Raw genomic sequence first — 23,224 nt, 5'->3', positions numbered from 1 at the left:
CATTTTTAGAAGAATTTCATAAATTTGGGTTGAAGTGCATTTCAATGTTATCGATGTCCGTTTGGGATTCCGACTCTGAGAAAAGCTCCGTATGGTGATTCTGGTATTGGGAGCGCGTCCGGAAGTGGATTTGGAGGTCCGTAGGTCATTTTGGAGTCATTTGGCGGAAGTTAGAAATTTGAAGATTTTGGGAAGCTTGACCGGAAGTTGACTTTTTGATATCGGGGTCGGATTCCGATTCCGGAAGTTGGAGCAGGTCCGTAATTTCAAATATGACTTGTGTGCAAAATTTGAGGTCAATCGGATGTGATTTGATAGTTTTCAGCATCGAATGAAGAAGTTTGAAGTTCTAAAGTTCATAAAGCTTGAATTGGAGTGCGATTCACGGTTTTAGCGTTGTTTGATGTGATATGAGGCCTCGAACAGGTTCTCATTATGTTTTGGAACTGGTTGGTGTGATTGGACGGGGTCCGGGGCCCTCGGGTGTGTTTCGGGGTGGTTTTGGATCAATTCGGGCAGTTTTGGGATTGTTGGTATCAGGTTCTGGTGTTGTTCTTCGCGAACGCGAAGAGGTTCACGCTTTCGCAAAGAAGAATTTGTTGGCAGCGGATTTTTGTGCTTCGCGTTCGCGGACGGGTCATCGAGTTCGTGAAGGGGAAGTTGGGCCTATGTATCTTTAAGAATTCGCGTTCGCGAAGGGTGCACCGCGTTCGTGAAGGGGTCGCCTGGTTGAGCTATCCATTCGCGAACTAGGTCTCGCTTTCGCGAAGGGTTAATTGTGGAGATGTTGGTATTGCTTCGCGAACGCGAAGGTCTTGCCGCGTTCGCAAAGAAGGGCACTACTGGGCAGTGTGATTTTTAAAAACGGGATTTGGCCATTTTCCTCCATTTTTCATTTCATTGGGCGATTTTGGAGCTCTTGGAAGGGAGATTTCATCGTGTATGTCAAGGTAAGTGATTCCCACCTATTGGAAGTTAAATGCATGGATTATGTATGGATTTAGACATGAAAATTTGTAGAAATTTTGAGATTTGAAGAAAATTATAGAAATTGGTATTTTTGGATTTTGACAACGAAATTGGACATATAATTGGGAATAAATTATATATTTGAGTTCGTGAGGTTATGGGCAAAGTTTATCTTTGAAAATTTTCGAAATTCGAGCACGTGGTCCTGAGGGTGATTTTATCGACCTTTTCAAGCGGAGTTGGGAATTTGTTGTAAATAGGATTATAATGAGTATATATTAATGGTTTTGCATACTTATTGACTAGTTTTGGAGCGTAGGGCATCAGTTTGAGTCGTCGGAAGGGCTTGGGAGCCGGTTATGAAACTTCGGAGCGAGGTAAGTCTCCTTTCTAACCTTGTAAGAGGGAATTAACCCCATAGGTGAAATAAATTAATATGTGCTTCTAATTTTGGGGGCCACGTATGTACGAGGTGACGAAAGCCCGTATGTAGCTATTAGCTATGCCTATGTCCGGGTAGTCTAGGATTACATCATGCCTTGTTGATATTGCTATCGATTTATGTTTATTGTTTGCCTTGAGAAGAAGCAAAATTGAGGTTGAGTAATAATTGTCTTGAAAGAATGGGAATTTAAAGAAAATTAAGATTTAAAAGGTTTCAATTGAACTTCGAAATTTCGAAAAGAATTGAGGAATATTATAATAGCTTAAGAAATCTATGTGTAACTGCATCTCGTGTATGTTTCGCGAGCGAGGTAATTTCCTTAGAAAGCTTCAAGTTGAATTTCCCTTATTTGAAAAGAATCAAGAAAGAGATATGATTTAAATGTTAAATTTATGTTTGACCGCGTCGCATGTATGATTCGCGAGCGGGGTAATTCCTTAAACTTATATTAGACCGCGTCGTATGTAGGATTCGCGAGCGGGGTAATTCCTTAAATTTACATTTGACCGCATCCCATATATGATTCGCGAGCGGGGTAATAGATGCATGTATTGTTCGCGCCGTTCGACCCTCGACGGTGCAGAATTTACTTTTATGTTGGATCGGGCCATACGCCTCGACATTTCATATATATATATATATATATATATATATATTATCCTCATGAAATCGTGCATAATATTTGGCAAGAAGCCAGTGTATCTGAGGGTGTTTTCCCCGATTTGAATTATGACACCCTCTTTGATGAAATCCACTCTATCTATATATATGCGCTGGTTACGGAGGGACTTGCAGTTGAGAGCTTGAGTAAATTGTAAAGAAGGGAATTGTACCACGTATTTTATACTTGTTTGCTACATATATTTACTCTGTCTCATATTTATTCACTTCTTTATTGTACCTGATATTATTGGACCACTAGTAAGTGTCAAAGTCGACCCCTCGTCACTACTTCTTCGAGGTTAAACTGGATACTTAGTGGGTACACGTTGTTTTCGTACTCATACTACACTTGCTGTACATTTTTGTGTATATGCACATGTATGTCTAGTGGCCTAGTGGGTGCATCGGCATGGTTGATACAGAGACTTAGGTGAGCTGCATCTCACGAGATGATCCGCAGCCAGCAGAGTCTCCTTTAGAGTATTTGTATTTTCTTTTCTGTCCAAATTTGTATACCAGACAGTTATTGTATTTCATTTAATTTCCTAGTAATTGCTCATGCACTTGTGACACCGGGTTCTGGGATGATTATGGGATGTTCAGTATTGAAATTGGAAAAACATTATTATCTATTCTATAAATTCATATTTTACTAGTTAAATTGAGGCATATTTATGATTTTAAAAAATATTAAAATGAGAATTTAATTAACTATTTAGTGTACGCTTGCCTGACAGTGGTGTCCGGCGCCATCACGACCTTTAACAGATTTTGGGTCGTGACATCAATAATCAAGGTTTAATCTCAAAGGTATGTGCTTCGTCGCTCAAATCTTTCTTAAGGTTCAATTTTTTGTGCTACAAGTGTAAATGAGCAGCTATGTTTTTTTTCTTCTATACTTCATGTCTAGGGTTGAAATTTTAGAGCTTTTGATGTGAATATTGTGTGTGAATGCGTGCTTGCTTGCTGGATAAAGTTGGTTGAGAAGGTAAGTTCATGACTCTTGAAAAATTTGGGGCTAGATCCGTGCTTTATTTCTCGAAATCGCTATGAAAATTTGATGCACATCATGTGTTTGGGGAATGCCCAAAAGAACTTTAACTGGGCGAGGAAGAAGACTTTCACGATCGCGATGCCAAATTCCGCGATCACGTGGTCTAGTTCTGCGCTTTGGGAAAAATGCCTTACACGATTGCGTTGACTATTCCGCGATCGCAGACCTTTATCTGTGAGAAAAAGAAAAATGCTCTTCACGATCACGTGTGTATTTTCGAGATCGCATTGCTCTAACCTCCAAGTAGCAAAACAGTAGCATTGCAGATTTGAATGCGTTTGCTTTTGGTCATTTTCTTTGGCCTAGATACATCATAATATAGTGCATTCCAAGCATTTAACATGTGGTCTACTTTTGTAGGTACGTTGAGCATAAAATGGCCTTGGAAAATGTTAAAATTGCACAAGAGCCTGCTCCCCAAGCTGTGGAAGAAGAAGATTTTGATCAGACTAGATTCACAGCTGCTCAATGTGAAAGAAACTATGACAAACTCATGTCAAAAAGCATCGTCAAAGAAAAGGGCACTCGTTTTGACAACCTTGAGGCTAAGATGCCGAATTTTTTCCGAAGATTGATTGATAGTGGATGGATGTGCTTTGCTCCTGAACCAATCAAAGAGAACTACACAGTAGTTCGTGAGTTCTATGCTAACGCCTTGAAGACAGATTTCCAAGGGGAAATATTCACCTTTGTTAGGGGCAAGCGGCTCAACTTTGGCCCCGAGGTAATAAACGCACACTACATGCTTCCCAATGCTGACAATGAGGTATACAGAGCCAGAGCAAGGGAGAGAGGAAGCCAATGGTTGGTGGAGAAGCTTCATGACGGGGTAACACCGACTTGGAAAAAATTGCACAAAGGGGTCGATTCTTCTGAATTCACAGTTGAAGCCAAGACTTGGCAGTCCATTACTTGTGCTAGAATCGTGCCGGCAAGACATGAGTCTTAGGTGACGCCTGAGAAGGCAGTGATGATTGCTGCTATTATGGATGATTTTCTAGTGAACGTGGGGCCAGCACATAGTGGGTTAGATTGAGGAAGCATGTAACAGAAGGTCTAAGGGTCTTTTCTTTCCCTCATTGATCACTCAATTGTGCTATGATGCTTGGGTGCTAAAGGACCCGCATGATTCTGAGAAGGACCCAGGCACATTAATTTATCCATTGCTCAGAAAAGGGCCAACTGGCGGGAAGAAGAAGAGGCAAATTGTTGTGTTATATCCTTCATTTGGCCAGTTCACTAAGACTGTTGATGGGTCCGGTGGTACTTCTACAGTTGCAACAGGACTACATGACCCTATTGCTCCACTTCCTTTTGGACCACCCACTATGCGCCACCTTTCCAGTCAAATCTATGGCGTAGATGCTCACATTCACCAACTTGTAGCTGGTCTTCCTTCTGGTCCATCTGGGGAGAGCACTTCGACTGGGACTAGTAAGAAGCCATCTTTGGATGATGTAGTTCAGGAAAAAAAAGCAATCAAAAACAGGCTGGAAGACATGAGCCGAAGACAAGGAAAGTTTGAGAGGCGACAGTTGAAGTTCAAGGAGCATGAGAAGAAGAAAAGCTAATTTCTATCCAAAATGATGAACAAGCTGAGTTCATTCTGTGGCTCACATGAATCAGAGGACGATGATGATGAGGATTTGGAGCTCAAATTTCCCACTACCTCCAGCTCCGAGTGATGCAGTCTCAGGGAGCACCTCCTTCATTTTATCTTGTTTTGTATAGTTGCATTGAGGACAGTGCAACACTTTAGGTTGGGGGTGGGGGTGACTCATTTACATTTGATGATGTAGTTGGAGCATGATTATTTTTTTGTGTGTGAAAACTTGTGTAGATTGGTTGACGTTTTAGTTTATTAGTAATTATTTGAAGTTTAATTCCAGCATGTTAGCATTAGTTTTTTTTTTATTTTCTTATTTTGCTACTTTATTTACTTGTAGTAGTATTAATTTTTTTTGATAGCAATTTCTGTACATAATAGGATCTGCCGACCAGCTCCTTATCTCTTCTTAGACTATACTTCTATAACTCAAAGATGTCTCCCTATACACTATACTAGTAAGCTATAATGTTCATATCCTATACATATACTTCTAGCAAAAACTCTTAACATAAACTGAATTACACATAAGAAGTTATGGATATCTATCTAAAGCTTCCATATAATCCTTCCAATTGTTGTGTATATGGCTCTTGATATGGATATATGAGGTGATCTCTCTGCATATCTGCTCTACTAAGGTGCATCCACTTTGAAATCTGATTGCATTCCTGTCCCTCCATATATTGTGCAGCAACATGCCAAAAACTGCTGAAATGATATTGCCAATCCCTTTCTTCTTCCTAGCCTGATAAGTCACCCATTGTAGTTCCTCCTACCAATTTTGAATTTGTCTATGAATTCCCATCCAGTTTAGCAATCTCTTCCAGATAGAACTTGTGTATGAGTATTCAAAGAATAGATGTTCCAAGAGCTCTTCTGCCTGACCACAAAAAGCACACATTAGGTTTACTTGAATTCCTATTTTCTGCAATCGATCCACAGTTGGTAGTCTTCTTTGGATGGCCAGCCATATGTTAAACTTGTGTCTTGGATGTATATGAGGATGTAAGATCAAACATTTCCAGTATACCTTCTGTCCCTGAGGAGTTTGCAAGTTATAAAGCTTCTTAATACTGAATTTACCACTTGTGCTTTGTAGAGATTGCAGTCGATCTTGCACATTGCCTTGTAGAGTTGGTATATTCAATATGAACTTCCTTTGCTCAATAATCTTCCTTACAACCCAAGCTGCATTCTTAGGTATAGGCATAGTGTCAATGCTCCTATTTTTTATGTAGTAGGTATGGACCCATTGAATCCACAAACAGTCTTTCTTCTTTGTGATTGCCCATAGATGCTTCATTATTGCAGCTTTGTTCCAGTTGCACAGATTTATCACATTCAACCCTCCCATTGTTTGTGGTAAACAAACTCTATCCCATGCTACCAAGGCTCTCCTGGAGATGTCAGCCAGCCCAGTCCATAGGTAAGTTCTGCACACAGCCTCTATCATTTTGCTGATCTTCTTTGGTAGTAAAAATACCTGAGCCCAAAAATACTGCATCCCAAATATTACTGACTTGATGAGTTGCAGTCTTCCAGCATATGATAATAGTTTTGAGGTCCAGCAGCTGATTCTTGCAGTGATTTTTTCAACTAATGGCCAACACTGATGATTAGACAGCTTTTTGGGAGCTAATGGGACCCCTAAATATTTAAAGGGTAAGTTGCCTTCATTGTAACCCAACTCCTGCAATATAAGTTCTTTTATCCTCTCAGATGTGCCTGCAATATATACTGAGCTTTTCTCCGGATTTGCTTGTAGTCCTGATGCTTTTGAAAATTTCAGGAAAGCATCCTGCAGTAGTTTAACTGACTGTAAGTCAGCTCTGCAGAACATCAATAAATCATCTGCAAAGCACACATGCATCACTCCTAGTTTTTTGCACCTTGGATGAAAGTGGAACTCTTTATTTGATGCCAGTAGACTAAATTCCCTTTGCAAGTACTCCATAGCTATCATAAATAAGTAGGGTGACATAGGATCACCCTGCCTTATCCCCCTCTTGCCCTCAAATGGTTTTGTGAGACCTCCATTTAAGGTCAAANATTGGTTACTTAATACATAGCCATTTCCAATTGCAATTGTAGCCTCAATTGACCCCAATTCCACCCCAATATTAAACGACCTAATTTTGATTTTGACCCGACCCCTTAGCCCTATTTCTTAAACCCGTCCGGTTCTCTTTAAATCCTGGCCGTTGATCGTTTGATCAACGGCTGTAACTCGTTCTTTCCTTTTTTAATCCCCTAACCCCTCTAACCCTAATTCATTTGCACAAAGACGCCGCCTCTAAACTCCCTTCATCTCCCAAAAAAACCTCTCTAACCCTCCGAAACCCTAACCCTATTCCACCGATCTCCGTCTCACCTCCACCGGAATCCATGGCACCCCTGGCCATGGATGGCCTGTGCTCCCTCTCCCTCACCCTCAGCTTGAGTTACTCGAAGTTTGGAGGCCTGACTTCCACGGTTTCCTTTAGATCTGTCTCAGATCTGTAAGATCTATGGCCTCTACGGCCATTTTCCGGCATGTTCAAGGCAATATGAGTCTCTTCGACTCAGGATCCGACTTTCCTCAAGACCTTCTCATTCTAGGGTTTTCTCTGCCATTTTTAAGCCTTCTAAGGTTCTATACTCATTCATTTCTTTTAGAACTGTGACATGCTTGGTCCTTGCTTGACGTTTTAAGGGTTTTCCCTAAATTTTCTTTCTCAAAACAGTTCAAATCCAATTTTTAGGGTTTTTGGAAAAAGTTTCTTTAAAATGTTTTCTGACTCTTTTGCTATCTTTTATGTGTGTTTATACTCTCTTGTTTATTTCTTATTACGCTCAAGTTTGTTTTCTTATTTCGATTTTGCAAGATCTTTTTGTTGTTCCTTGTTCACATGTTAACTAGGTTGTTTGTCCTTTACTCTTTGCTATGTGTTCGTGCTCTTTGATTTTGTTTCACTTTACTGAGTTTTGTTGGTATTCCTGCTAAGTATTGCTCTTACCTGCTTTGTTTAAACTTCTGAGATCTGTTTTGAATTCCAAGATTTTCTCAAGCATGCCTTTGAATTAATGTGTTTGTTGTCGCGTATGTTTGCCTCTCTCAATGATTTCTCACCTTTGATTCTATTTGAAACCCTAAAATTTGGGGGTTTCACTTTGGAACCCAAGGTTTCCAGACTCACGGTGAGCCTGTAATCGAACTCAAATCCTACTTGCCTGTGGTTCTGAAACTTTCATTGTTAGACTCTTCTTTTGCTTAAACTGTATGCTTTATATATGAGGAAAACTTCCCTTTCAAAAGATTTCNGCTTCATATTGCAGCTTGTTCCAGTTGCACAGATTTATCACATTCAACCTCCCATTGTTTGTGGTAAACAAACTCTATCCCATGCTACCAAGGCTCTCCCGGAGATGTCAGCCTGCCCAGTCCATAGGTAAGTTCTACACACAGTCTCTATCATTTTGCTGATCTTCTTTGGTAGTAAAATACCTGAGCCCAAAAATACTGCATCCCAAATATTACTGACTTGATGAGTTGCAGTCTTCCAGCATATGATAATAGTTTTGAGGTCCAGCAGCTGATTCTTGCAGTGATTTTTTCAACTAATGGCCAACACTGATGATTAGACAGCTTTTTGGGAGCTAATGGGACCCCTAAATATTTAAAGGGTAAGTTGCCTTCATTGTAACCCAACTCCTGCAATATAAGTTCTTTTATCCTCTCAGATGTGCCTGCAATATATACTGAGCTTTTCTCCGGATTTGCTTGTAGTCCTGATGCTTTTGAAAATTTCAGGAAAGCATCGTACAGTAGTTTAACTGACTGTAAGTCAGCTCTGCAGAACATCAATAAATCATCTGCAAAGCACACATGCATCACTCCTAGCTTTTTGCACCTTGGATTAAAGTGGAACTCTTTATTTGATGCCAGTAGACTAAATTCCCTTTGCAAGTACTCCATAGCTATCACAAATAAGTAGGGTGACATAGGATCACCCTGCCTTATCCCCCTCTTGCCCTCAAATGGTTTTGTGAGACCTCCATTTAAGGTCAAAGAGTAAGATACAGTTGTTATAAATTCCATAATCCAGCATACAAATTTATGTGGAAATCCCAGTCCTATCAATATCCTTTTCAAATAGAACCAATCCAATGTATCATAGGCTTTCCTCAAATCTACCTTTAGGATACATCTTGCAGATATGCCTTTCCTAGTATAGCCTTTGAAAAGTTCATGAGTGAATAGGATGTTGTCAGTAATATTCCTGCCTTCAATGAATGCTGATTGAGAGTCTCCTACTAAGTAGTTCATTACTACTTTTAATCTCCCAGTTATAATCTTGGTGATTATCTTGTAAATAGTAGTGCAGCATGCTATTGGCCTAAAGTCCTTAACCTGAGTAGGATTAGGAACTTTAGGAATAAGAGTAATAGCAGTACTATTTATGGCCTTTGGTAGCTTTCCTGTCTCAAAGAAGTCCAAGACATCAGCAATCACATCTGCTTTGATCACCTCCCTTTGGCTTGTGTAGAATTCAACTGGAAAACCATCAACTCCTGGAGCTTTGTCAGTTGGCATGCTTTTAATAGCTCCCATTATCTCTTCCTCTGTGATTGGCTTGATCATCTCCAATTGCTGTGACCTTGTTAAACAAGGTCCCTTTTTAATTACCTCAACATCTGGGCATGGGTGTACTGGTGGAGACTCACCCATTAGTGCCTTAAAGAATCCCAAAAATTGCTCCTCCACCTGTTTATGATCTGTTAGTTTGATACCTGCATCATTGTGAATAGAAACAATAGCATTATTGTTAGTACGCATTTTCCATTGAGCATGGAAGTACTTGGTGTTGGCATCTCCGTGTTGAATCCAAGTAGCTCTAGACTTCTGCCTCATCACCTGTTCCTCAATGTTACTCCATTTCTCCACTTCTAATAATGCTTCTTTTTCTTTTTCAATGCATTCCTGTCTTAAAGGCTGAATAGACAGTTGATGCTGCACCAGTTCTAACTTCTGTTTTGCTTGACTCAGTTTTTGCTGGTAAGTTGCCATATAGCTGTTCAGGTCTTTCAATGCCACTTTCAGATTTCTAAGCTTATACTATGTCCTTGACTTTCCTGGGACACACTCATTTTGCACCCATACTTCTTTCACTATCCTTGTGAAGTCAGGATGGTGAAGGACAGTATGGTACAATCTAAATGGCCTAGGATGCAACTGTTGTTGAATGATGCCAGTCCTGCAATTCATCAATATAGGGGAGTGATCAGATACCCCAGGATTTAGATATTCTGCCTCAGTATGCCCATTGTTCATCATCCAACTGAAATTTCCAAAAGCCCAATCTATTTTACTATACACCCTCACATTTTCATCCCTTTTATTACACCATGTATAATACCATCCTGTGCTTTTCAAGGGAGTGAGCTGCATTTTGTCTAAGAATTCCTTGAACCCTTGTATCTCTGCCTGGGTTATAGGAGCTCCTATTCTATCATCTGAGTGCAAGACATTGTTAAAATCACCACTAATTAACTAGTCATTTGTAATATTGGATCCTATACCAATAAGCTTCTCCCATAATTGCTGTCTAGAGTTCCATTCATTATAAGCATATACAACAGTGAAAAGCCATTTCTTCTGTCTAGCATAGTCCTCCACTTCACAGTGAATAAACTGTGGATCAACCTTCAGAATCTGGATATAAATATGAGGTCTCCACATTTACCAAATTCTTCCATTAAAATCCTTGGTTTTTCTTTATGCCGCGGTTCTTTTCCAAGGAAATAATTTGTGTCGAACCGGGTGACTTTTCCCTATGATGTATGGTGTGATAACTTTCTTAAGGGATTAGTCTTGTTTAGTTTTTCTTTTTTAAGGTAAATATTTTGTTTTAGTTAGTTTAGTAGCTAGTAGTGAATAAATTGGTTATTGGGTGTGATCTTTTGTCAATAAACCAACGTGTGGCTTGTTTGGTACCAACATAATTTAAACTTTGGCATATGAAGTTTTGATCTTTAAAATGAAAAATTATTGAAGTGATAATCCTTGTTGTGACTTTTAGGTTCTATTTTGGATCTTTGATTCATTAAATAGTCTTTTAGGCTATATATGATTTTCTTTGTTGTGAATTCTTTCGCATTATTTGTAGTCTAGAACTTGCCCGGAATGTGCTTCGAGGCGAAATCCTAGACCAACTTGGTTTAATAAATGATGTTAGGCCTTTCTTGGACCGTTATTGTGCCTTAAATTTCCTACCCTTGCATATTTTCCCTTGTCAAACCCTTTTGAGCCTTTAAACTTTTTCCTTGGCAACCACGTTACAAGCTTTAACCCTTTGTTATTTAGTGATCTAGCTTTTGGCACCCTACCTCCCTAAGTACTTTGAAAGTGTAAACATAGGCTAAAAACCTAAGTTTGGGGGTTGAAGGTTGGAAAAGTTGTGATGTGGAAGTTGCTTAAAAGGTGAGAGGTATATATATATATATATATATATGAGTAATATTTGAAAAAAAAGAGGAAGGAAAAATAAGAAATTGTGAATAAAGGGGAGATTAGGTGTGGAATGAAAAGTAAAGAAAGGATGGAAAATATTTTTGAAGGAAGTGTGCTTTAATTGTTGCAAATTGTAGTGCTTAGGGAGGTTTTGAGTCACTCTTATCCAAATTGTGCCCTACCTTAACCAAAAACCTACACTACAATCCTTTAAGTCCTACTTAATTTTAAACCAAGTGTCTACATTAGTGGAGAAATACATGAAGGGCAAGCCTATGGTACTACTTATGTGCATTTGAACATCTTTGTGAGAGAGAGTTAATTCTTTCCATTTGATATCCCATTTGTGCTTAAATTGCAATTTATAAGTTAGGATTCTCTCTTAAGTGTGAGGGCACATGAAATTTTGAGTTGTGAACTTATTCCAATCTCCAATTGGGAGGAACGAACAAAAGAAAATTGTTGGTGATAATGAGGCAAATTTTGAAGCTTTAAGGTGTGTTTGGTATGAAGGAAAACATTTTCCTGAAAATGTTTTTCAATTTTCCCATGTTTGGTTGCCTTAAATGTTTTGGAAAATATTTTCCTGATGAACTCATTTTCTTCCAATTGGAGGAGAATGATTTCCTTATCAAGAGAAGGGAAATCATTTTCCAAAACTCCTTCTCAACCTTTACCACCCTCACATACCCACCCCACCCCACACCCACCCACCCAACCCCACCCCACCACCTCTCTCCAAAAAAGCTTTTTTTTTTTCAAAATTTCATTTTTTTTCCGTCACCACCAACCCTGCTTACCCCCTGCAACCCCCCTGCAAAAAAAATTATTTTTTTCACTTTTTTTAATTTCAAATTTCTATTTTTTCGTTTTTCGGCACCACCCACCCCGATTGCCCCCCACCCAACACAAAAAAAGTTTTTTTTTTTTTTACTTTTTTTTTGTAATTTTCAAATTTTTGTTTTTTGTTTTTTCTGCACCCCCACCCCACTGCCCCCACCCCGCACAAAAAAAGTTCTCTTTTTTACTTTTTTTTGTAATTTCAAATTTCAAAGACTGGATGTACAGACTCCATATCCGAAGGCAAGTTTAACTCATATGCTACCCGGCCTACCTTGCGTATGATCCTATATGGTCCAATGTACCGAGGGCTAAGTTTTCCTTTCTTACCGAATCTCATAACACCTTTCATCGGTGATACCTTTAGGAATTCCCAGTCGTCAACCTAAAACTCCAAGTCTCGCCGTCTATTATCCGCATAAGACTTCTGACGACTTTGAGCTACTAATAGCCTTCCCTGTATAAGATTAATTTTCTCGATTACATGCTGTACCAATTTTGGTCCTACTAACGTAGCTTCCCCAACATCGAACCACCCTATAGGCAACCTACACTTCCGTCCATAAAGAGCTTCATATGGAGCTATCTGAATACTTGAATAATAGCTATTATTATATACGAACTCAATAAGCGGCAAATGATCATCCCAGCTATCCTTGAAGTCTATCACACAAGTCCTTAACATTTCTTCAAGTGTCTGAATAATACGCTCAGCCTGTTCGTCTCTCTGGGGATGAAATGCTGTACTAAGACTTACCTGAGTCCCTAATCCTTTTTGCAAGGACCTCCAGAAGTTAGCTGTAAATTGAGCTCCTCTATCCGAGATAATAGATACAGGAACACCATGCAGTCGTACTATCTCCTTAATATAAAGCCTTGCATAATCCTCTGTGGAATATGTAGTCCTAACGGGCAGAAAATGGGATGACTTTGTAAGCCTATCAACAATCACCCATATCGAATCGAACTTATGTTGGGTACGAGGTGTTGATACCCAATTTTTCCCTATGTATTTTCATACTCAGAAATACTTTCAAAATAGCATGTGTATGCATATACAAGCATGCCCAAGAGTTTTGATATTTTTCCCTAATTTTTTAGATTTTTTAAAATCAATTTATTGTCTATTTCTAGCAGTATAAAATCCAATAATTGCTCCCAGGATTATCAGTTTGGGAATAATTTATTTATATTCTCATATTTACACCATAGTATAATTAAGGTGATTTTTTGCATATTTTTATATAAATTTAATTGGCATTTTTAAAGCTAAATTGCGTATAATTGCAATTATAGCCTATTTTACAATTAATAGCATTTTACAATTACAAAATAATTCCCAGTATTTTTAGATTAATGATTCTATATTATTAATTAGTTCAGTGTTTTTAATTTGTTTTAAAATCAGTTTAACTATTTTATAAAAATTAAAAGGGGAGAAATTGGTTACTTAATACATAGCCATTTCCAATTGCAATTGTAGCCTCAATTGACCCCAATTCCACCCCAATATTAAACGACCCAATTTTGATTTTGACCCGACCCCTTAGCCCTATTTCTTAAACCCGTCTGATTCTCTTTAAATCCTGGCCGTTGATCGTTTGATCAACGGCTGTAACTCGTTCTTTCCTTTTTTAATCCCCTAACCCCTCTAACCCTAATTCATTTGCACAAAGACGCCGCCAATAAACTCCCTCATCTCCTAAAAAACTTCTCTAACCCTCCGAAACCCTAACCCTATTCCACCGATCTCCGTCTCACCTCCACCGAAATCCATGGCACCCCTGGCCATGGATGGCCTGTGCTCCCTCTCCCTCACCCTCAGCTTGAGTTACTCGAAGTTTGGAGGCCTGACATCCATGGTTTCCTTTAGATCTGTCTCAGATCTGCAAGATCTATGGCCTCTACGGCCATTTTCCGGCATGTTCAAGGCAATATGAGTCTCTTCGACTCAGTATCCGACTTTCCTCAAGACCTTCTCATTCTAGGGTTTTCTCTGCCATTTTTAAGCCTTCTAAGGTTCTATACTCGTTCATTTCTTTTAGAACCGTGACATGCTTGGTCCTTGCTTGACGTTTTAAGGGTTTTCCCCAAATTTTCTTTCTCAAAACCGTTCAAATCCAATTTTTAGGGTTTCTGGAAAAAGTTTCTTTAAAATGTTTTCTGACTCTTTTGCTCCCTCTTATGTGTGTTTATACTCGCTTGTTTATTTCTTATTATGCTCAAGTTTGTTTCTTATTTCAATTTTGCAAGATCTTTTTGCCTCTCCCAATGATTTCTCACCTCTGATTCTATTTGAAACCCTAAAATTTGGGGGTTTCTCTTTGGGTAGATGGCACTAGGGTTTCACTTTGGAACCCTAGGTTTCCAGACTCACGGTGAGCCTGTAATCAAACTCAAATCCTACTTGCCTGTGGTTCTGAAACTTTCATTGTTAGACTCTTCTTTTGCTTAACTGTATGCTTTATATATGAGGAAAACTTCCCTTTCAAAAGATTTCACCAAGAATTGATTTTGAAATCCCTTTAATCATGCTAGTGATTCATCACTGATTTATTTCGATTGAATCCCTTTTACCCTACTGGCTGTTTATTTTGATACTTTGTGTAAAAATCCTAGGCTTGTGATGTTTTCCTTAAAATACTTGGTCTTGTTTATTTCTTCTGTGATTCTGTACCAACATTTGAATTATTTCCATATCTATATGACTCTTTCCTTAATCACTTAAAGGTTCTCTGTGATTACAATTGGATCCGGGACCCTTTTGATTGATTTTCAAACTGATAACTTATTTTTACTTTATAAAGAGCACTACTATTCCATCTTTCCTTAATTACCAACTATGTATTTGACCCTATTTGTGCACTACATGGTTTCCTTACCTTAATCGAGCCTTAGTAAACTGATTTTTCTCCTTACTTCATCTCAATTAGCCGTTTGACCTAGACCCCCTAATTAAAGGAGTCTAGTTGTCTTAATTGATAGTAATTGATTGGTTTCTATGTTTGTGCACTCTATTCCTGCCTTACTTCTTTTGAAAAAACTATATAAGGACCTAGTCCTCCCTCTTTCTATCATCAGGGAATTCTCTCATAATCAGAAACACACGAAAATACACCACTCTCACACGGAACTCACTTTTCGAGCAATACTGTTTTTCTGATCCTGCTTTACTTGAGATCTTTTGGAACTGTTGTTTGCAATTCGGCTTTTTCAAGGCTACTTTTGCTTACTTGTTTTCTTTGAAACTGGTATGTCCTTTGTTTAAATATTCTGCTTCACCCCATATGTGTTTACTTTACAACTTCAGACTTCTTGTTTACTTTATTGCTTACATGCTGTAATTTGTGCTTCACATCTCTTTTCTTTGCTTCTGTTTCTGTCATGGATCCCTATCCCTATTCCCTTCTATGTGCTGAGTTAAGGTCTTGGCCTGACAGTATCCTAATTACTGCCCAGGCCATGACTTGATCCACAATGGATCCTAACTCTCAATGTTTGGTTAGCAGGCTGGTCAGGGGTATGCCAGCATCCCAATTGCTGGGCATGACCACCCGCCTGCCGTGTCTCTCCCTGATTCCCTTCCCCCTATGCACTTACACTTACTCTTAGATTCTAAGTTCTGCCCCTCTCTTATGAGCCTTGCTTTGGGACCCTGAGTTCCCTCTGAACTTGGACATCTGAGGGCTGGCATCTCCACACTGCACTATGCTCATGATTCTGAAATGTTTTTGGGGTGTAAGCACTGCCCGGAGTCCCTTTGAGACTCTTGGGAACTTTGACACACTCCAAATATGAGAAAGTCTTTTGGAAATCTGATCCTGGAAGTTGGTTTATCTCATATTGTTGGACTTTGAGTCTGAATTAGGCTGATTAGATGTAGCTGTAACCGCTGCTGTAATTTTTTTACTTTTTTTTTTATCCATTCCGTCTGTAATAACTTTGTAGTAACTATTGGGGATGGATAGTGAAAAGGGATGGGGGAATGAATGCATGTAAAGGGTAGAAAGCATGCCTATAGGATCTTTTATAATTCTGCATTTTTTGCGCTTAGAAAGCATGCCTATAGGATCTTCTATAATTTCTGCATTTCTGCATGTAGAAAACCCGCCTATAGGTCATTCACAATTTCTGCACTTCTGCATTTAGAAAACATGCCTATAAGTTTTTCTACGCTTCTGCACTTCTGCATTTCCGCATTTTAGAGATCATGCCAATAGGTTCTGCATATAAAATCATGCCTTAAGTTTTTTTCTGCATATACACACCATTTGGCAAACAATCTTAGGCTTAATAATAACCAACTCATTCTAGACATCATGTATATAGGACTCTTGCATTTATATAACTGTTTTAAAACTAATGACACTTAGAGATCATGCCTATAGGAGCAAACCAACTGAATCTGATTCGTCCACCTCTGCAGAACTTTTGTTTGTTTCTAAAATCAATAATCCTCCTCAAATCAGTATGCCTTCTGCATTGTTAGATATCCTGATCACAGATCTCACCTAGGCAAGCCAGTAGGTAATTGATTAACTGTATCAGTTCTGATAACTACATTTAGTCAAGACTAATTCGGACTCCTCATCTGAGAAATATGTGATGAATCAGCCCATCCTATGCCTTAATTTAATTAAAGACCTAACCAGTATCTGAAGTCATGCTATGTATTTGCATTTAAGTGAGGAGGCCTGTCTGAGCCCTAATTGCTGTTTGTCTCCTCCTATTTGACTATATGTTTTGATTGTCGCCTAGATTTTTTTATCCTTTCTTTAACTTCTAAAAAACCCCAATTCCCTTCCTTTAGGACTAGTAGTTCCAATGCCTCCGGAACTGATAGGATCGGGACGGATAATAGCATGCAATAAGTAATGATACCATTCCACGCTGCAATACCTCAACAGGGTACGAAGGGTAAACATGGAGATGATGATCACGCTATAACACCATGCGTACGATTGACTACCGGTGTTGTGTGGATGATCCATGTATTTTACAAACCTAGGACCCCCCTTCCTTTATGTAATTATTTAAGATTTACAATTTTCAGTTCTTTAAAATTTTGCATTTTGTTTCAGTCATTAAAATTTCCCCTTTAATTTTTGCACTGTCCTCTTCTTCTAAATAAATTTTTTTGCTCACCCACCTCTGTATCTGATTGTTTATATTCATTATTTGGTCCTTTTTTTTGCACTTAGACATTCTTTCAAATAACTAGGAAATCACCTGTTCAAAATTTCAGCATGCTTAGTAACCATTATACATATCTACTCGAGGTCCTTATGTGAAATTTGTCTTGTATGCTTACTTGCTTTAAAGTCACAATTGTAGCATGGCCGGGAACCACACTAGTGGATCTTGAGGGGTGCCTAACAGCTTCCCCTCAAGATAATTTCTAGCCCTTACCCAAACTTTGGTTTTCCAACTCAAACCCTTCTTAGTGTCCTAATGCACTTAATCATTAGGTGGCGACTCTTCAACCTCCAAAACCCAAATTCCCAAAGGGAATTGAGTTGTCCGTCCAGATGTCGTAAACCCAATTTCTCCTTTTAAAGAGGAAAAAGGAGGCGTCAGCATGGCGACTCTGCTGGGGATTTTCTTTTAGGCTTTTACCATTACATGTTATTTGTGACTTTATTGCTTCTTTATTGCTTTTATTTAATGTCTTTATTTCTCTTCTACTTCGAAACTGACTTGGCTTTTGTTTTCTTTTCTTGCTTTTACCGCTTTCCTTCAATACTATTGTAATCATGAGCAATTATTGTAATTATTATTTTATGAATGTGCAAATACGTGACAATTTGTTCCATTCTTGTAATTGCATCTCCAACATCATATTCCACTCGTTCCAAACAAATACCATTGCAACACTTATAATGAGTGGTTGGGCCCTTCCAATATATCACCCCCTAAATTTAGTAAAGGCGTATTTGCAGTAAAACCAGTCGATCAGCGGTGCAGTCGATGGTTCCGTGCCTTTCCCTCTTGAGTTGTCCGCTCAAGGGTACCGGTCTAATACCCTATAGAAACCTTACTCTGTTTTAACTGCGCATGCATCACTGTCAAACCTAGTCGACTCGATTATGCTGTCCACATAATGACTCTTTAAGATAGCCTTGTCCAATGTCCACTGGGTTTTCTTGGAATCCAAACGGACGCCACCATATTCTGTGCATTTATTTGGAGAACTAAATGTCGTTTATGCTAATTATTGGTTTAAATAGCCGAGTCCGGTGGGGTAAGGGTCTAACACTTTGTTTTGCAGAAAATGAGGCATGAAGTTCCCAGATTCGGCATAGTAACCAACATTCACCCAAGGTTGCTAAGCTGGTGGGAAGACCTTCACTCCAGTGACCAGACTCTCGTCCGCAAATACTTGGGAAATTTGCCTTCCCATTTGGAAATCCAGCCCGACAACAAAATCATAGTTTCTGTAACCTTATTCTGAGACAGTGATAGATCAGTGTTTCGCTTCGGGGACCTTGAAATGACCCCTTTGCTCGAAGAAATAGGAGGGTTAGCTGGTGTTCCTTGGGAGACTCCGGGTTTGCTTATGCTAGAAAATCGCAAGGGTAGGGGTTTCCTCAAGATGATGGGATTGAAGAAAAACCCAGACTTGACTTGTTTGAAGGACTCTTACATTCCTTTCGAATATCTATACAAGAGGTACGGCCATAGCAAGTCCTACCGCACCTACCCAGATGAATTTGCCCTCACCTCATTGGGGCATATCCACAGAAGAGTCTTCATCTTCATATTCTGCTTTTTGGGGGTGATAGTATTTGCTATGAAGAAGGCTAGGATCCATACCAGACTGGCCATGGTTACCAAGACTCAAATGGAAGGGATTGGCGGGCAGCCTTTCAGCATAGTACCAATGATTGTCACAGAGATATACCGAGCCCTAGGAAAATGTCAGCAAGGGGCCAATCACTTTGAGGGCTATAACTTACTACTCCAACTCTATCTCATGGAGCACCTCCAAAGGGGTGAATATCGGCAAGAGATCCTACGCAGGGACTGGGATGATCATATCGCCTTCCATCAGCCAAGGCGAATGAACTATATGCCTAACATGTTCGCTCAACCAGAAGACGCTAAAGGATGTGTAGAGTTGTTTGAAAATCTGAAAGAAGACCAAGTGCAGTGGATGTTCGAATGGTTCCCTACTGAAGAGTTCATTGTCCGATCTCGGGATGCACCGTTTCTTATTCTCATCGGCCTAAGAGGAACTTATCCTTATGTCCCTCTCCGAGTCATGAGACAGGCAGGAAGGAAGCAGGTTATACAAAGGGTCGACAAAGTGGGTCATTTCAGGGCCGATTTTCAGGATGACGATAGCTCTCATAAGTGCCAAGCTCAGCACATGCGGCACTGCAAAATCATACTGGAAAGAGACTCTATTGAGCCGGATAGATACCACGCCGGTTGTTCGCCATACTACTCAGGTTGGCTGGAAGATGATCATGAAGGCTTGGGACAACCAGGGTTTGCTGGTGGTCACAGGGTCGTCGATGAAAAGGCTGAGGAGCGATTTAAGTACAACCAATTGCGTAAGAGGATACGGGAGCACGAGAATGAACACCGGAAATTCAAGAAGCTCATCAAAAGTTGATCGAGGAATGGAAGGATATGGCTGTCAGCGCCAACAAACGACTAGGGTATTTGGAGCGAGGTTTGGTAGAATTGGAAAGGAAGTTCATCCAAAGGATCGAAAACTGCCAGAATACTGAGGGAAGAGAAGGAGGACACTTGGCTAGAGCTTACTTGCTGCTGGGACTGCGTGAGCTGGTGAAGCTGTTCAATGGAGCTAAAGATGCCGAGTCTGGGGAAGGTCCTTCTGGGACCAAGTAGTTAGGAGTCTTTCTTTTGCTTTAATGTAATAAGGCCCACGGCCATTAGTGACATTTTATTTCCGCTATTTTGGTGTCGTTTTGGGATTCGTCTTATTTTTTATAAATAAAATGAGGTATTTGGCATTATAAGTTCTCCAAATCAACTTGTCGCTAGGCCTACCTCGGGCACAACGAGGCACCCAAATTAGGACACGATTTATATTCTTGCACTATGTGTTTAAATATTGCAACGTTTTCTTCTCATAATCCTTACTGACTTCTTACCTTTTTGTTTTTACTTTTGTTTTATTCCCCTCCCCAAAAGGTTAGTTCGTGCACTCTGGCATCATCTTTCTACTCCACAAGATCTAAGGGCCCTCCACCTCCTCCTCCTCTGAGTCCTATCAGAAACAAGAACAAGGGAAAAATGGAAGACTTGAGCAACATCAGGAAGGAGAGCTCGGTTGAAAGGGTAGAGACTTCTCAGGGTATTCAGGTTTCAAGGAAAGTGCCTCCCAGCTTGAACAAAAGTTATTGAAATTTCAGGAAGAACTCGACCAAGTTCGGAACTTGGCAAACTTATCATTTTCCCTCACTACCCCGGATCCTACACCTCCACAAAACATCCCAAAACCACAAAACCAATCTGCTCCCTATCACCACTGCAACACATGCCACATTTCGAACAACACCCCACTACTCATTCCCGAACCACTAAACTCCACAAATGATCATCCCCACCACACCCCTATCTATGTGGAAACCATACCATAATATACTCAACCTATTTCAAGCATACCGGAGTCTGATGACTCTCTCATCAGGAACTTGGCCGCAGAACTCAAGAAGCTGACTAGCCGAGTCCAGGGTGTTGAAGGAAACAAAGGTATCGAGGGGCTGAATTATGAGGACCTTTGCATTCAGCCAGATGTCGAACTTCCGGAGGGGTACAAACCTCCCAAGTTTGAAATGTTTGATGGCACAGGGGATCCCAGAATCCATTTGAGGACATACTGCGATAAGCTGGTCGGAGTCGGAAGAGATGAAAAGGTTCGCATGAAGCTCTTCATGAGAAGTTTGAAAGGGGATGCTCTATATTGGTACATTAGCCAAGAACCCAAGAAGTGGAAGAGCTGGGTAGGTATGGCGTCTGATTTCATGGACAGGTTCAGATTCAATATGGAGAATGCGCCAGATGTATTCTACATCTAGAATTTGAAGAAGAAACCTACAGAGACATTCCGCGAGTATGCTACTCGTTGGAGATCAGAAGCGGCTAAGGTCAGGCCGGCCTTAGAAGAAGAATAGATGAACAGGTTTTTCGTCCGAGCTCAGGACCCACAATATTATGAGAGGTTGATGCTGATTGAAGGCCAGAATTTCTCCGACATCATCAAGCTAGGGGAAAGGATCGAGGAAGGAATTAAAAGTGGTATGGTCACTAATTTTGAGGCATTGCAGGCTACTAACAAGGCTCTACAGTCTGGTGGCACGTCCAAGAAAAAGGATGTGAGTGCCGTGATGGTTGCACAGAGAACAAAATCCCCAATAAAATACCAAACCTACCCAGTATGTCCTCTCACATATCAACCTACCCCTAATTACCAAGCACCCCCGCCTTCCTACCAAGCTCCACCACCTACTTACCAATCATCTCCACCTCCCACATATCAACCTACCTCACCAAGATATTCCCAACCCGCACCCGTCTACCAAGCCTATAATGCTCAGCCCTCTCACTATCAATCACCTCGCCAAAATTTCCCTAGACCCCGGCCAAACTTCGAGCGCAGACCCCCCAAATAGTACACCGTTATTGCTGAACCAATCGACCAACTGTATGAAAAGCTTAAAGCCGCTGGTTACGTCACCCCTATCCCCGCCATAACTCCAGAAAATCCTTCCCAATGGGTCAACCCGAACAAAACCTGTGCATACCATTCCGGCATGAAGGGTCATACCATTGATGAGTGCCACTACCTGAAGGACAAGATTCAGGCCTTGATTGACAACAAAACCATTGTAGCAAAGGAGCCTGCTCCGAACGTCCGCAACAACCCTCTGCCTGACCACAAAGGGGGAGGCGTTCATATGATAGAAATAGAAGATGACTGGGACACCGAAGGGTCGATTGGATTGATTGCGGAGGGTGACGATCCAAAGAAACCAACAATCACTCTTAATCCGATTATTGTCCAGATCCAGCTTTCTAGGGATGCTGAAGTGAACATATCCACACCGCTCGATCTTGAAGCACCATCTTCCGCCAAGGCGCCAAGACCAATTGAGGTTGAGTTTGGATCCCCGAAAGCACCTGTGCCATTCAAAGTTGCTGTGTTACCTCCCAAAACAAGGGTACCCATTCCTGTAGCAATGTCAACCATAGCACCATTCCATACGAAGGCCATTCCTTGGGATTACACCACCGAGGCGAGGAGGAAAGGGAAAACCAAATCTGGAGAAGCAATTGCAGCACAGGGTATGACCCGAATTGGCAGGGTTTATACTCCGGAACATTTGGTTGAATCAAGTAAGCAGGCCTCTGGACGATCCACCGAAACTCCTCCTGATGACCTCTGGAGGAAGATACAAGCAAAGGAGTACTCAGTCATCGATCATTTGAACAAGACACCAGCACAGATCTCCATCCTAGCTCTGCTACAAAGCTCCGATGCACATAAGAACGCCTTGATGAAGATACTGAGTGAGGCATATGTACCCAACGATATAACTGGAGGAGAAATGGCGAACATGGTGAGGCAAGTATTGGAAAGTCACAAAATTACTTTCCACGAAGATGAGCTGCCACCTGAAGGGTTGAGCCACAACAAGGCGCTGCACATCACTGTGCAATGCGAGGATTATTTCATCACGAGGATTTTGATTGACGGGGGGTCCAGCCTCAACATTTGTCCCTTGGTGACTCTCCGAACATTGGGAAAGAGCCTGCGTGAGATCAAGGATGGGGCCATCAACGTCAAAGCTTTTGATGGCTCCCAAAGGTCCACTATTGGGGAAATCAGTTTGTGTCTACAAATGGGACCAACTTGGTTCGATGTCGACTTTCAAGTGATAGACATCCCAGCGTCCTACAATATATTGTTGGGACGGCCCTGGATTCACGCCGCTGGAGCTGTAGCATCAACCCTGCACCAGGAAGTGAAGTTCGAGTGGAATCACCAAGAGGTGATTATTCATGGCGACGGTAGTAATCCCATATACAGTCGTCAGACCATCCCAGCGATCGGAGGAAGGAGAAAGATAGGTGGGGAAACCTACCATCATATTGAATGATTCAACGCCGTGGACAAGGATA

This window comes from Nicotiana attenuata, chromosome 3 (assembly GCF_001879085.1).
Source record: "Nicotiana attenuata strain UT chromosome 3, NIATTr2, whole genome shotgun sequence".
Lineage (NCBI taxonomy): Eukaryota > Viridiplantae > Streptophyta > Magnoliopsida > Solanales > Solanaceae > Nicotiana > Nicotiana attenuata.
This window is presented reverse-complemented; position numbering follows the sequence as displayed.